Source organism: Herpailurus yagouaroundi, unplaced genomic scaffold (genome assembly GCF_014898765.1).
Source record: "Herpailurus yagouaroundi ecotype Mexico unplaced genomic scaffold, PumYag 139, whole genome shotgun sequence".
Taxonomy (NCBI): Eukaryota; Metazoa; Chordata; class Mammalia; order Carnivora; family Felidae; genus Herpailurus; species Herpailurus yagouaroundi.
This window is the reverse complement of record NW_024412394.1, coordinates 19,369,249-19,382,580: the sequence shown is the minus strand read 5'-3', so window position 1 is coordinate 19,382,580 and position 13,332 is coordinate 19,369,249. Positions and strand designations below refer to the sequence as shown.

The 13,332-nt window shown below is 38.4% G+C and overlaps 1 pseudogene; it reads right to left on the bottom strand.

Annotated features, from left to right (window-relative positions):
- Positions 1–7,813: 7,813 nt before the first annotated feature.
- LOC121029117 (tubulin alpha-1A chain-like) lies at positions 7,814–9,328 on the bottom strand (annotated as a pseudogene).
- Between the last annotated feature and the right edge of the window lie 4,004 nt (positions 9,329–13,332).

The following is a 13,332-nucleotide window of genomic DNA, read 5'->3' as shown; positions in this document are numbered from 1 at the left end:
CATGTGATCATCTCAATAGATGCTGAAAAAACATTCAACAAAATTCAACATTTGTTCATGATGAAAATCCTTAACAAAATGGGGTTAGAGGGAATAGACCTCAAAAATAATAAGGCCATACATGAAAAACCCTCAGCTAATATCATATAATATCATACTCAATGATGAGACTTGATTTTGGCTTTCAAACTGAAAGCTTTTCCTCTAAGATCAGAAACAAGACCAGGATATTCACTCACACCACTTTTATTGTAGATAGTACTGGAAATACTAGCCACAACAATCAGATAAGAAAAAGAAATATAAACCATCCAAATTGGTAAGGAAGAAGTAAATCTGTCACTATTTGCAGATGGCATGATACCATACATACAAAATGCTAAAGATTCCACACACACACACACAAAAACTATTCAAAGTAATACATGAATTTAGTAAAGTTGTAGGATACAAAATACCATAAACTGGTTCCATTTTATACATGAATAATGAAGTAGCAGAAAAAGATTAACAAACAATTCCATTTACAACTGCATGAAAAACAATAAAATACCTAGGAATAAATTTCACCAAAGCAGTGAAAGCTCTGTATTCTGAAAACTATAAAACACTGATGTAAGAAATTGAAGATAACAGAAACAAATGGAAAGACATACCATGGTTATGGATTGGAAAAATTAATATCATTAAATGTCTGTGCTATCCAAAGCAATCAGTAGATTCAAAATACCAATAGAATTTTTCATAGAAATAGAACAAAAAATACTAAAATTTGTCTGGAACTACAAAATATGTCAAATAACCAAAGAAATCTGGAGAAGGAAGAACAAAGCTGGAGGTATCACAACACCAGATTTCCAGATATACTACAAAGCTATATTATTCAAAACAGTATGGTATAAATACAGACCTATAAGTCAATGGAACAAAATAAAAAGCCCAAAAATAAGCCCATTTTTTTTTAATGGAAGACCCTCATGAGGTCTCCATCCATTTATTATTTATTTTTAATGTTTATTTATTTGAGAGAGAGAGTGCACACAAGCGAGCAGGAGAGGCAGAGAGTGAGGGAGAGTGAGGGAGGCAGAGAGCAGACTCCTTGCTATCAGCGGAGAGCCTGATGCAGAGCTCAAACTCATGAGAAGCAAGACCACGACCTGAGCCAAAATCAAGAGTCAGTTGCTTAACCATCTGAGACACCCAGATGCTCCTAAAAATCACTCTTATATAGTTAATTAATCTATGACAAAGCAGGCAAGAATATACAATTGGGGAGAAAACTGTATTTTCTTCGATAAATGCTGCTGGGAAAACTGGACACCTACATGCAAATGAATGAAACTGGACCACTTTCTTATACACAAAAATAAACTCAAAATGGATTAAAGACCTAAATATAAGACCTGAAACCATAAAACTCCTATAAGAAAACATAATAATCTATTTAACATCAGCCTTAGCAACATATTCATCAATATATCTCCTCAGCAAGGAAGCAAAAGCAAAAATAAACCAGTGGGATTACACCAAAATAAAAAGCTTTCACATAATGAAGGAAACCATTAACAAAACAAAAGACAACCTACCAAATGGTAGAAGATATCTGCAAAAGACATATCTGATAAGGGTTTAATGTCTAAAATATATAAAGAACTTATACAACTATACAACTCAACACCAAAATAAACAAACAGTCTGATTAAAAAATGGGCAGAAGACCTGAATAGACACTTTCCCAAAGAAGACACACAGGTGGCAAACAGAAACAAGAAGGAGGCTCAACATCCTTAATCATCAAGGAAATGCAAATGAAAACCACAATGAGGTATGACCTTAGTCATGTTCAAATGGCTAGAATAAAAAAGACAAGAAATAACAAGTGTTAGAATGTGCAGAAAAGGGAACCCTTGTGCACTGTTGGTGGGAATGCAAATTGGTATAGTCACAGTGGAAAACAGTATGGGTTTCCTCAAAAAAGTTAAAAATAGAAATGTCATATAATCCAGTAATTCCACTACTGAGTATTTACCCAAAGAAAATGAAAACATTAATTTGAAAAGATATCAGCACCCCCATGTTGATTGCAACATTATTTACAATAGCCAAGATATGTAAACAACCTGTGTCCATTGATACAGGAACAGATGATGAATGGACACATACACACACACACACACACACACACACACACACACTGAAATATTCCTCAGCCATCAGAAAAAATGAGATCTTGACATTAGCAACAATATGTATGGACTTACAGGGTATTATGCTAAATGATGCTAAGTGACCTATTGGTCAGGCAAAGAAAAACAAATACCATGATGTCACTTATATGTGGAATCTAATGAACAAGCAGGCAAACAAATATGCAGAAACAGACCCATAAAAGACAAACATGGTTGCTAGAGGAGAAGGGGCTGGGGGATGGGAAAAATTGGTGAAGATTAAGTGGGAGGTATAGGCTTCCACTTAGAGAATGAATAAATCGTTGGGATCAAAGGTATAGAATAGGAATATAGTCAATTATATTGTATGGTGACAGATGGGAGCTCCATTTGTGGTCAGCACAGCATAATGTACAGAGTGGTCAAATCACTATGTTGTACACTTGAAACTAATGTAACCTTTGTATGTCAATTCCAATTTTAAAAATGACTTACAGGGGCACCTGGGTGGCTCAGTCAATTGAACATCCAACTCTTGATTTTGGCTCAGGACATGATCCCAGGGTCGTGGGGCTGAGCCCCTCATCGGGCTCCACACAATGTGTGGCACCTGTTTAGATTCTCTCTCTCTCTGTCTCTGTCTCTCTCTCTCTCTCTGCCTCTCCCTCTCCCTCAGCCCTTCTCCCATGCTCATGTGCTTTCTCTCTCTAAAAAACAAAAAGAAAAGACAAAAACAACTTACATATTTGAATGTTAAACCTGATAGCATAAATCTCTTAGAAAAAAAGGTGGTAATCTTCTTGACATTAATCTTGGTGATGATTTTTTGGATTCAACCTCAAAAGCAAAGGCAGAAAAAGCAAAAATAAACAACTAGGACTACATCAAACTAAAAAACTTCTGCACAGCAAAGTAACCATCAGCCAAATGAGAACGCAACTTACTGAGGGAAACTATTTGCAAATCTTCTGATGAAATGTTAATATCCAAACTATACAACTCAATACCATAAAAGCCATCTGACTGAAAAATGGGCAGAGGATCTGCATGGACATTTTGCCAAAGGAAATATACAAATGGCCAGTAGATACATGAAAATGTGCTCAACATCACTAATCATCAGGGAAATGCAAATCAAAACCACAGTGAGATATCACCTCACACCTGTTAAAATGACTCTTACCAAAAAGAAAGAAGTATTGGCAAGAGGGTGGAGAGGAGATATTGCTAGTGTGCTATTGGTGGAAGCATACATTTTTGCATCCACTACTGAAAACAGTATGGGGAGGTCACCCAAAAAATTAAAACTAGTACTACCATATGATCAAGAAATTCTATGGGTATATAACTGAAGAAAGTTAAAAAGATCTGCATCGCCTTACCATCACGTTCACTGCAGCATTATCACAATAGCCAAGATAGGAAAGCAACCTAAGTGCCCATCAATGGATGCATGAATAAACCAAGTGTGGTATATACATACACAGTGGAATACTATTCTGCCATCAAAAGAAGAAAATACAGTAAAACCTTGTTTTGCAAGCATGATTTGCTCCAGAAACATGCCTGTAATCCAAAGCACTTGTATATCAACGCGAATTTCAAGAACCATTGGCTCAGCTGTGATTATTTGATATTCAGCATCATGTACTACTTGTATTGCAAGTTAACATCACTCATTTATCAAGTTAAAATTTATTAGTTTGCTTGTCTTGTGGAAAACTCACAGAACAAGTTACTTGTAATCCAAGGACTTACTGTACTGCCATTTGTGACAACATGGATGGACCTTGAAGGCATTATGCTGAAATAGGTCAGAGAAAGACAAAATACAGTATGACCTCACTTATATGGAGGGTCTTAAATACACACAGTCACAAACTCATAGATACAGAGAACAGATGGTGGTTTCCAGATGTAGGGGGTGAAGGCTGGGAGAAATGGGTGAAGGGGGTCAAAAGGTACAAACTTCCAGTTATAAAATAACTGAGAATGTAATGGTGATACAGCATGGTGATAGTTGATAATACTGTATTGCCTGTTTGCAAGTTGCTAAGAGAAGAGACTTAGAAGTTCTTGTTACAAGAAAAAAAATGTTGTCATTAAGTTTAGTGGCAGATTTAACTAGACTCATTGTGGTAATCATTTTTCAGTATTTATATGAAATGATACACCTGGAACTAGTATAATGTTACATGTCATTATACCTCAGTTTAAAAAAAGAGCAATGTACAAGGATAGAAAAGAAAGAACCATTACTCACAAAAGGAATCAATCTTACAAATCTCATGTTGAGTAAAGAAGTCAGATTAATATAAAAAAAAAGACCAGATACTGTATGACTCAATTTATAAGTTCAAGAACAGACAACACTAAGTAACCATTATCCAACCCCACCAGTGGTTGCTGCTGGGCAGGAGTGGACTAGCACCAAATGGAAAGGCATGAAAGAAACTTCGACAGTGTTAGACATGTTCTGCATCTTAATCTGATTCATGGTTATTAATATGTTAAAGTGACCAAGATGTGCACTTAAGATGAGCTCTCTTTATACATTTTATGTATGTTATACCTAAAACGGGAAAAAAAGTGGGTAAAAATTATTTAGAGAGGAACTTTTGAGCAAAACTGTCTCTCAAACTGTGGTTATCTACTGAATAACTGCATTTTTTTATACCTTTTGAATACATTACGCTATCACTGTGTCCTTTTTTTTTCACTTAAGACAGGGAATATTTGTATTCAAACCTATCAGAGAAATGGACAGCTTGAATCTGTAACAGAGTGCTGTGTTTTAAAGCATAGGTCAGTAATTATATACGAGAGTATATACTGCTACATACAAATTAACTGATCAGAGCTCAACCTTTATTCTTTTTTTTAATATTATTTATTGTCAAATTGGCTAACATATAGGGTGTAAAGTGTGCTCTTGGTTTTGGGAGTAGATTCCTGTGGTTGATCGCTTATATACAACACCCAATGCTCATCCCAAGTTCCCTCCTCAATGCCCATCACCCATTTCCCCCTCTCTCCCATCCCCCGATCCACCCTCAGATTGTTCTTTGTATTTAAGAATCTCTTATGGTTTTCCTCCCTCCCTCTCTATTTGTAACCTTTTTCCCCCTCTCCTTCCCCCAGGGGTCTTAAGTTTCTCAAGATCCACATATGAGTGAAAACATAGGATATCTGTTTTTCTCTGACTTATTTCACTTAGCATAATACCCTCCAATTCCATCCACATTGTTGCAAATGGCAAGATTTCATTCTTTCTCATTGCCAAGAAGTATTCCTTATTTTCTTTATTCATTTATCAGTTGGACATTTGGGCTCTTTCCATAATTTGGCTATTGTTGAAAGTGCTGCTGTAAACATTGGGGTACTGTGCCCCTATGAATCAGCACCCCTGTATCCTTTGGATAAATACCTAGTAGTGCTATTGCTGGGTCATAAGGTAGTTCTATTTTTAATTTTTTGAGGAATCTCCACACTGTTTTCCATAGTGGCTGCACCAGTTTGCATTCCCACCAACAGTGCAAGAGGTTTCCCATTTCTCCACATCCTCGCCAGCATCTGTTGTTTCTTGAGCTGTTAATTTTAGCGACTCTTATCGGTGTGAGGCGTTATCTCAGTGTGGGTTCAATTTGTACTTCCCTGATGAGTGACATTGAGCATCTTTTCATGCATCTGTTGGCCATCTGGATTTCTTCTTTGGAAAAGTGTCTATTCATGTGTTCTGCCCATTTCTTCACTGGATTATTTGTTTTTCTGGTGTTGAGTTTGGTAAATTCTTTATAGATTTTGGACACTAACCCTTTATCCGATATGTCATTTGAAAACATCTTTTCCCATTCTGTCAGTTGCCTTTGTTTTGTTGATTGTTTCTTTTGCAGTGCAGAAGCTTTTTATCCTGATGAGGTCCCAGCAGTTCATTTTTGCTTTTGATTCGCTTGCCCTTGGAGACATGTTGAGCAAGAAATTTCTGTGGCTGAGATCAAAGAGGTTGTTGCCTGCTTTCTCCTCCAGGGTTTTGATGGTTTCCTGTCTCACATTCAGGTCTTTCATCCATTTTGAGTTTATTTTTGTGTATGGTGTAAGAAAGTGGTCCAGGTTCATTCTTCTGCATGTCACTGTCTGGTTCTCCCAGCACCACTTGCTAAAGAGACTTTTTTTTTTCTCATGGATACTCTTTCCTGCTTTGTCAAAGATTAGTTGGCCATACATTTGTGGGTCCAATTCTGGGTTCTCTATTCTATTCCATTGGTCTATGTGTCTGTTTTTGTGCCAATGCCATACTGTATTGATGATTACAGCTTTGTAGTAGAGGCTAAAGTCTGGGATTGTGATGCTTCCTGCTTTGGTTTTCTTCCGGAATATTACTTTGGCTATTCTGGGTCTTTTGTGGTTCCATACAAATTTTAGGATTGCTTATTCTAGCTTTGAGAAGAATGCTGGTGCAATTTTGATTGGGATTGCATTGAATGTGTAGATAGCTTTGGATAGTATTGACATTTTAACAATATTTGTTCCTCCAATCCATGAGCATGGTAAGTTTTTCCATTTCTTTGTCTCCTTCAATTTCCTTCATAAGTTTTCTATAGTTTTCAACATACATATCTTTTATAACTTTGGTTAGGTTTATTCATAGGTATTTTATGGTTCTTGGTGCAATTATAAATGGGATCTATTTCTTTATTTCTCTTTCTGTTGCTTCATTATTGGTGTATAGAAATGCAACCGATTTCTGTACATTGATTTTGCACCCTGCAACTTTGTTGAATTCATGTATCAGTTCTAGCAGCCTTTTGGTGGAGTCTTTTGGGTTTTCCATGTAAAGTATCATGTCATCTGCAAAAACTTAAAGTTTGACTTCTTCTTTGCCAATTTTGATGCCTTTTATTTCGTTCTGTTGTCTGATTGCTGACACCAGGACTTCCGCCAATATGTTAAACAACAGTGATGAGAGTGGACATCCCTGTCGTGTTCCTGATCTCAGGGGGAAAGCTCTCAGTTTTTCCCCATTGAGGATGATATTAGCTGTGGGCTTTTCATATATGGCTTTTATGATGTCTAGGTATGTTCCTCCTACCATGACTTTCTTGAAGGTTTTAATTAAGAAAAGATGCCATGTTTTGTCAAATGCTTTTTCTGCATCTATTGACAGGATCATATGGTTCTTATCCTTTCTTTTATTGATGTGATGTATCACATTGATTGATTTGTGAATTTTGAACCAGCTCTGCAGCCCAGGAATGAATCCCACTTGATCATGGTGAATAATTCTTTTTATATGCTTTGAATTCGATTTGCTAGTATCTTGTTGAGAATTTTTGCATCCATATTCATCAGGGACATTGGCCTGTAGTTCTTTTTTTTGTGAGGTCTCTGGTGGCTTCATAGAATGAGTCTGGAATTTTCCCTTTTATTTCTATTTTTTGGAATAGCTTGAGAAGGATGGGTATTATCTCTGCTTTAAATGTCTGGTAGAATTCCCCTGGGAAGCCATCTGGCCCAGAACTCTTATTTGTTGAGAGATTTTTGGTAACTGATTCAATTTCTTCACCAGTTATGAGTGCAACCTTTATTCTTAAAACAGAAAGTTTTAAGATACCTGTAAAAGCAGTATCTTTATAACATTTTAAACTTTAGTATTCCTCTCCCCTCTTCACCCTTTCCTTCATCAGAATCCACAGCAACCTCCTCATAATCCTTCTCAGGCAGCCATGTCCTCATAAGCCTCAGAAGACTCTCCTTCCTCCATTCCCTCACCCACATACTGGTGAACAAAGGCATGCTTGGTATATATCAGGTCAAACTTGTGGTCCAGGGGATCCCAGGCCTCAGCAATGACTGTGGTGTTGGTCAGCATGCACACAGCTTACTGTACTTTGGCCGGGTCTCCACCAGGTGCCACGGTGGGAGGCTGGTAATTAATGTCAACTTTGAATCCAGTGGGCACTGGTCCACAAACTGGATGGTGCGCTTGGTCTTGATGGTGGCATTGACAATAGTGACATCTTTGGGAACCACATCATCACAGTACAACAGGCAGCAAGCCATGTATTTACCATTTCGCCATCTGGTTGGCTGGCTCAAAGCATGCCTTGGTGATCTCTGCTACAGAAAACTGCTCATGGTTGGCTTTCTCAGCAGAGATGACAGGGGCATGTGTGGTCAGAAAGAAGTGGATGTGGGGTCCAGAATTTCTGTCAGATCAACACTCAGGACTCCATCAAATCTGAGGGAAGCAGTGATCAAGGACACAATTTGACCTATCAAACTATTCAGGTTAGTGTATGTTGGGCATTCAATATCCAGGTTTAAACACACACACATACACACACAACTTTTTTTTAATGTTTATTTTTGACAGAGACAGAGCATGAATGGGGGAGGGGCAGAGAGGGAGACACAGAATCCGAAGCAGGCTTCAGACTCTGAGCTGTCAACACAGAGCCTGACATGAGGCTCAAACTCACAAACCGCGAGATCATGATCTGAGCTGACGTCAGATGCTTAACTGACTGAGCCACCCAGATGCCCCAGTATCGAGGTTTATTTGACAGATGTCATAGATGGCCTCATCGTCTACCATGAAGGCACAATCAGAATGCTCCAGGGTGGTGTGTGTAGTGAAGATGGAGTTGTAGGGCTCAACTACAGCAATGGAAACCTGGAGGGCTGGGTAAATAGAGAACTCCAGCTTGGACTTCTTGCCATAATTGACAGAGAGATGTTCCATCAGCAGGGAGGTAAACCTGGAACCAGTTCCCCTTCCAAAGCTATGGGAAACCAAGAAGCCCTGAAGACCTGTGCACTGGTTGGCCAGTTTCCAAATTCGGTTCAAGACAAGGTCACTGATCTCCTTGCCAACGGTGCAGTGCCCTCGGGTTGGCAGCGTCTTCCTTGCCTGTGATGAGCTTCTCAGGGTAGAAAAGCTGGAGGTAGGGGCCAGTGTGAGCTTCATCAATGGCTGTGGGTTCCAGGTCTACAAACACCACCCTGGGAACGTGCTTGCCAGCACCTGTCTCACTGAAGAAGGTATTTAAGGGTCATCTCCTCCCCTAGTGGTCTTGTCACCTGGCATCTGGTCATTGGACTGGATGCCGTATTCCAGGCAATAGAACTCCTAACAGGCATTGCCAATCTTAACACCAGCCTGGCCAACATGAATGGCGATAAATTCATGCATGGTTGCTGCTTTACGGCTGCTGAGCAGGTGGCAGACAGGAAAAGGAGAGGTTGTTGCTTCTTACAGCAGGCCTCTTAGGGGGTCAATGTAAGAGAACACAACTCATCATGCCCTCTTAATGAAGGATGATTAACAGCTAACATCTCAATCAGAAGTATCATGTTCTGAAGTTCCTAGGAAATTTGTGAGGTCTGGGTTCAGATGGGATACAAGCACATCTAGCATAAAGCAAGAGCACAGACTTGAGTTCAAGTCCTAATATTTATACATACTAACTGGATGACGTTAGTTCATAACTTCTTTGTCTCTATTGCATCTGTAAAAGAGACATGAGATTTCTTTACAGAGTTGCTATGGGGTGGAAGTGAGATAATCCACGTAAAGCAAAGTACATCAACTGTTTGGTATTTTTACTCCCTACTCTTTAACCATAGAGAGTCAGGGGACACTATTGTATTAAAGATCACAAAGCATGCATCTACCTTCTACCAGCATATTTTCTTAATGGTCTTTGAAATAGTTTAGCTTCCAAGAATGTAACCAAGAATTCAGCAGAGAAAAAAAAACAATTGTATCCACAACTTAGGAACTAACATTTCTGGGGGAAAATGAAACATGAGAATGTCCTCATATGTTTTTCTATCCTTAGTTATCACCTTGCAAATCCAGTCCTGGTGTTACCTAGAACCTTTTTTTTCTCTCTCTTTCCAAAATAAATCACATGTTCTGAATTCCATTGACCCTCTGACAAAGCAGAGGAGCTTCCCATATTCAAGATTCTTGGTTGCAAGTGACAGAAAACCCTGTACCAACTGGCTTTAAATAGAAAGGAATTACACAGGTTTGCATAACCAAAACATCCAAGAGGTGGCACTATTTCAAGCACAGTTTATTGGGCGCTCAAATGCCACCAGGTCCTGGTCTCTCCATCCCTCTTTGCCTACCTTTCCTGACAGCAGTTTCAGCAACTTCAGGTGTACATCTCATAGCAGGGAAATCCCAGTGGAAAAGAGCTTGTTAGCATACGCCCATAGGAAAGTCTAGGTCTGTCTCTGATGTCACAAAGAATCATGATGTGCTGTAAGTCAGGAGACTAGTGCCTAATTCTGACATTAGTCCTAAAATTTGTATGATGTTGGGCAAGTCATTTGCTTCCCCCGCACCTCAATTGTCTCATTCTCAAAATAAAGGGATAAAATCTCAATGCTATCTTGGGTCTGTTGCAGAGCTAATACTTCTTCCTTGTTTCAGAGTAAAGGCTTTTCCTCTGGAGTTAGAGAATAGTGCCCTCTGATGGTCTATTCTATAGTTGCCTTTTTATTTCATTTCACTGATTTACAGTTTCCAATTCACAAAGAGAAAATAGTCTGAACAAAGGTACTGTAAAATGAAATTCAATATTGGCATCTATTTCACTTCTATTCTCATTTTAAGATGTAAATAGGCTTGTGTCCTAACATGAGCAGTTAAAGCTATGGATTTCATATTGCTGTTTTTGCTGTGCCCATTTTCTCATGTGGTATTTTCGGTGTTGTTCAGTTATAAGTATTTGTAATCCCTTATGATTTTTTTGACCCATGTGTCATTGAGTTACTTCATTTCCAAACCTTTGGAAATTTTCTAGATGTCTTTTTATTATTAATGTCTAACAATTTCATTGCGGTCATACAATATCCTGTGTGATTTAAAGCTTTAAGTTTTAGACTGCTCTTACGTCTCAACATACTGTCTCTCTCGATGAATACCCCATGTTCACTTGAAAAGTGTATTTGACGTGTGCAGTGTGTGTTCTTTACTACGTTGAGTTCTTTGTAATATTCAACTCTTCTGTATCCTTCATACTTCCCTTTGTTTTACAGTCATTTACTGAGAGTGGTGTATTGAATCTCAAAATATGATTGTGGATTTGTCTATTTCTCCATCTAGTTTTGTCAGTTTTTTCCCACGTATACTTTGAAACTCTGTTAGCAGTTACCTTTGCATATAGGATGGGTAGGTCTCCTTAATAAATTGACCTATATAACATAATGTCTCTTTTTATCTCTGGCAATACTCCTTGTTTTGAAGTTTATTGTGTCCGATATTAATATAGTCACACCACCTAATAATCTGTGCTTGTATAATAAATATTTTCTATCATTTTACTTATAACCTATCTACGATTTTATACTTATGTGTATCCCTTGTAAACATCTCAACAGTTGGGCCTTTTTAAAAGTTCTTTTTAAATTGAAGGTCATGTCCACTAACATTTACTGTGATATAATAATTGACATGGCTAGGTTGATGTGTGTCATTTTGTTATTCATTTCCTAGTTGTTTCAGCTGTCCTTTGTTCCCTCAGTCCTCCTTTCTTGCCATCTTTTGGTAGTCCACCTTATCTCTTCTACTGACTTATATTTCTCTCTTTTAACGATTCCCCTTGATGCATCTTTTACGTGGTTACAATATGCATCTCTAACTTCTCATGGTTTGGCACGGATTACCACTGTCCGTTCATACAGAATGTAAGAGCCATACCACAGTATACTTTCATTTACCTCCTCTCATTCTTTGTGCAACTATTGTCACATATTTTACTAGTACATGTTATGCTACTCAGAATCCAATATTGATATTTTACTCTAAAAGTAAAATGTATTATAAGGCCTTATATCCTTATACCTAAAATATATAAAGAACTCTCCAAGCTCAACGGTAAAGAGCAAATAATCCAATTATAAAAAGGGCAAAATATATGAAGAGATGTTTCACTGATGAGGAGAGAGGCAGAGGGCCAAAAAGCACATGAACATATGTTTAACATTATTAGTCACTGGGGACATGCAAATTAAAGCCACAATGAGTTATTACTGCACACCTAGCAGAAAAACTAAAATTTAAAAAAATAGCGATAATACTAAATGCTGGTAAGAATGCCAAAAAGCTGGATCACTTATACCTTGCTGTAAAATGGGGCACTCTGGAAAAGAGCTCAGCAACGTCTTATGAAACTAAACATGTAATTACCATTCTTACCCAGAAGTCGCTGTCTTGGGCATTTACCCCAGAGAAACAAAAACGTATATTTACACAAAACCCGTACACAAATATTCATCACAGCTTTATTTCTAGTAGCGAAGCACAGCAAACAATCCAGATGTCCTCTGAGGGGTGAATGGTTTAACAGGGTATACATATATCATCAAATAATACTCAGCAGTACAGAGGAACAAACGAATGATATAAACAACAATCTAGTTGAATGGCCATGAATTACTCTGAATGAGAAAAGCCCAATACCAATTAGTGGTTGCCAGAGTTTAGGGAGAGAGGTGGGGAGACTGCAGGAGAGAAGTGGATATGGTTATAAACGAATAGCACAAGGGGTCTTTGTGATGGATCTGTTCTGTATCTAGACTGTGATGTTAGGTTTACGGATCTGCATGTGTGATACAATTATATAGAACTAAACACACATATATATAAATGAGTACAAGTAAAACTGAGGAAATCTGAAGAAGACCTCTGAATTTTATCAATGTCAGTATATTGGTTGTGATACTGTACTATAATTCTGTGAACTGTTTACCCTGGAGAGAATTGGGTAATAGGTACATGGGATCCCTCTATATTATTTCTTACGACTGTACATGAATCTATAATTATCTCAAAATAAAAAGTTTAATTAAAATAAAAAGGTTTTGGGGAGGCTGTGTGGCTCAGTCAGTTAAGCGTCCAACTTCAGCTCAGGTCATAATCTCATTGTTCATGAGTTCAAACCCCACGTGAGGCTCTGTGCTGACAGCTCAGGGCCTGGAGCCTGCTTCGGATTCTGTGTCTCCCTCTCTCTCTGCCCCTCCCCCACTTGTGCATGCTGTCTCTCTCAAAAAAGTGAATTGGGGCGCCTGGGTGGCGCAGTCGGTTAAGCGTCCGACTTCAGCCAGGTCACGATCTCGCGGTCCGTGAGTTCGAGCCCCGCGTCAGGCTCTG